At 33.5% G+C, this 3,697-nt stretch overlaps 1 long non-coding RNA gene across 1 annotated transcript; it reads left to right on the forward strand.

Moving 5' to 3' along the window:
• Positions 1 to 1,460: 1,460 nt before the first annotated feature.
• LOC131024028 (uncharacterized) lies at positions 1,461 to 2,987 on the forward strand. The gene is made up of 2 exons (XR_009101629.1): positions 1,461 to 2,217; positions 2,669 to 2,987. It is a non-coding gene; the product is annotated as an uncharacterized LOC131024028 (long non-coding RNA).
• The last annotated feature ends 710 nt before the right edge of the window (positions 2,988 to 3,697 follow it).

A 3,697-nucleotide genomic window follows, 5' to 3' on the forward strand; every position in this document is an offset into this window, starting at 1 on the left:
AAAGTTAGTGTAATGATGCTAACTTTTAGATGCGATTCCGCCTTCACCGGTGATCCGATGACGATGGGCTACCTATCGTTAAAAATTTCATTCAGTGTAGAATAAATTAGGATATGATTTCATGGCAATCGTTCATCGTTTCATATGTAATTTCGATAAAGAATAGATAATGTCATAATTTTGATGTTATTGTCATAAATTTCAGGCTATATCAAAATTAAATCAAAGTTGAGCTGAAATTTGCTGAAAGTTCAGGTTATACACTATAATTAACCCATATACTCCCTTCGTCCACGAAAGAACTTCCTATCTTTCTTTTTTGGGACGTCCACAAAAGAACTTCCTATCTATTTTTGGATTATACCTCACCATTTAGGGCTCGTTTGGTGCTCAGTAAGGGATTAGTCAGTATAGTTAGTAAACTAGATTATTAGCGTGTATAAATATGTGTTCCTAATATTGGTTGGTTGTTTGCTATTATGGTTAATTAATCATGATTTTCGTTTGGTATCCATATTTCTAGGTTAGATAAGCTTAAAAATGGACACAATTGCAGGACCGTATTAATTATCCTACGTAATCCGAGGAGGGAAGCGGTATTAATTATCCTGCGCAATCCTGATTTTTAGCTCAGGGCCTTCACATATCGCAGGGCCGTCCACGATGCATGTATTGAATACCAAACTATGCACCAATCTGGATTAAATTAGCTAATAAAGTGTATTCCCTAGCACCAAATGGACCCTTATAATATAAAATTTACTCTTACTTTTTACTTTTTCTCAACTCTCAATACTAAGTACAACACTTTTTCACCACTCTAAATACACTCAATAATTTTTTTTTCTTAAACGTGTCACTCCCTCCTAGGAAGTTCTTTCGTTGACGGAGGGAGTATAATATAACAAAATCGGATTGCCATAAATACATACATCATATTTTGTTCTTTTAGTTATTCCATTTATAGAAATATGTAATTATAACTTAAATAATTATTTCTAATCAATTTTTTTATTATATATTATGGTATAATTATGGTATAATTTTTTATTATATTATGCTACAATAACACAAATTGTATTATTGAAGACAAAATTACCCTTCTCTCGAACGCAGTAAATGCAATTTTAATACTAGGAAAATGTCTGGGATGGTAAAATTGCCCGTTTATTCAAGTGTGTCTTCCTAAATCCTAATCGACAAATTTCATGATAATTGTTAATTAACCGCGACGATCAATAATTGCTGATTTAATTTTCAGAAATTTGTCGTGGTTAGTAAACATTGGATGTCAATCTATATGTCAGTCAAATTATATGTTATCGAATCTGTCAAAGTCCAAATTTCCAATTTTTTATTTCTCAATGTAAAGGTTCGAACGACAGAGTTTTGCTTGAAATAAAACGTTAGGACAATTGATCGAATGTGGGGTGATCTCAGTTGCAACAAATTAAAAAGGAAAAGTCTAAATGCACATAATATGTGCACACTTAATTGGACATTTTTGTAAATTTGTATATTTTTATTAATTGCGGAATTAATTTAATTTTATTTGAATTTACAATTTACCTCATCACCCATGATAATTATTAAGGAAATGATTTCTCCTAATCTTTCCTTAAAATTCAAAATCTTATTTCCTTTCTCATAATCCACACTCACATACGCTTATTTCCTTTCTCATAATCCACACTCACAGACGCTTCAACAATGGTGAACTTCGACGACGGCTCTCGCAACCGCGCGCCCCTACGGTCACTACGCTTCAACAATGGTTGAATTGTGAAGGGGAGTGCTAGGAGATTAGTGAAATCAGATTTCTATTTAGCCTGCAGGGGACCGAAATATGAAGCAGATTTCTATATGCTTCATACAAATCAATTGTCTTTTTCTTCTTTTCAAATGTGGTTTTTGGGTGAGTTGAGGTTGTAGTGCAGTGTTCATGTTCTCATCTTTAAAAAAAAACATTGCAGCTGCATCTTTCTTTTACTTTGGGCATTGGTTCTCTGTTTCTCCAATCCGTCTTAAGCACGAGGTGCGTGCTTCGGGTGGAAGAACTTGCGTTAACCTCGGGGAACGAATCAGCGCGTAGGGCGTGCACCTCATTGTCGGCCGAATCTCGTTTTCAGGGCAGTGGTTTTCACCACGACGCATTGCTTCTTGCTCTTTGTTTGTTTTCTGTGCAGCTTCTCAGCTTGGAGTTTTGTCGAACACTTGGTGTGTGTTGCTTATTTTTTCTGCATCTCCTTCATTTGTTTGGTCCGTTAGCCACAGAGAGCTTCACAGAGCTCTTTACCAACATAATTCTACTTAATTCAATTTGATTATATATATGATTTTCATATTTCATTTTTTTAGTTTAGTAATATAATTTATATTAGGTGGAAAAATTAAAAAGAAAAGTTGCAAATTCAAGAAAAGTTTCAAGATTTTTTCCGCAGCTCATTTGTTTGGTCTTAATTCCTTTCTTTTTATCCACTGCCCAAGTAAGCTCTTGCTAACCCCTAGCTTGACAGCCATTTTACGAATTGTAGACCTCTCAAGAATGGACAATGACTTAACCTTCTCAACATCAAGTTTTTTCCTATCTTTGTGAACTGTACCTTTGTGAGCTGATGTGAATATCACTGCTGTACCTGACTGAATCTTCTGTTTTGTTTTGTTCCAGAAACGACGCACCGTTCGGCTCGACACACCAAACATAGCAGCTGCCTCCTTTTGTGCTCCATCGTTCGTTTTCCCGTTGGTGCTATTTGCGAGAAGCCAATGAGCCATAGCATTTTGCTCTTCTATTGTTAGGTGTTTTTTGGAAGACATGAGCTCATTGTTTTGTTTTGAACCTTTCGAATGATCTGTAAATGTTTCTGGAATAGTGTGTTTATGTTTAAATAGGTGACTAATTAATGTATTTGGAGGGAGCCGAAATTTGGAGGCTTTCCCTCCATAAATTTTTAGTTTAGTGAAATGGAAATTAATGCCTTTTTTAATTCTCTGTTACTGCAGTCCTTAATTTAATTTCTGGTGGGTCCCAATTAATTTAAAAAATGGCGGCATTAGTAGAAGAGAGAGAAATTCCAAAATTATTGAATATACTAATTGTATTGACTTTGTTAAATGGTGGGTCCCATTTTCCACTTAACTAATAAAAATACATTTTTTCTTAAACCCGTGTTTTGCCTCCTAGGCCAACAATTAGTGGACGGAGGGAGTAATTTATAAAACTTTTTTAGTTTAGCAATATAATTTATATTAGGTGGAACAAATTAATTATTTTCCAAAATTATTGAAGTTAAAAAAAAGGAAAAAATATCATTAAGAACAAATCAATAACTTCTTAATATAGAATAAGGATAATTCAGTCCAAGATAAAATTTGAACCGGAATATAAAAAATAAACCGGTCCGGTTTAATTTTCAGGGGTATTAAGTGCGCACATATTATGTGTGTTTAGCCGTACTCAATTAAAAACATAGATGTTGCTTGCCAAACTTTGAAAGTAATATTATAATTATAAATTGCTTAATTTAAACTTATGCCTTCAAATATACAATTGATCTATAATTAACGTCTAGTTAAAGAAATACATTTTTCTACTATGTCATCAAATGGAAAGATGGCTAATTTGAAGTATATATCGAGTAGGAACTTGTTGTTGAAATAAGATTTTATTAAAAAAAGAAACAACGGAAAACCAAAA

Source organism: Salvia miltiorrhiza, chromosome 1 (assembly GCF_028751815.1).
Source record: "Salvia miltiorrhiza cultivar Shanhuang (shh) chromosome 1, IMPLAD_Smil_shh, whole genome shotgun sequence".
Classification (NCBI taxonomy): Eukaryota; Viridiplantae; Streptophyta; class Magnoliopsida; order Lamiales; family Lamiaceae; genus Salvia; species Salvia miltiorrhiza.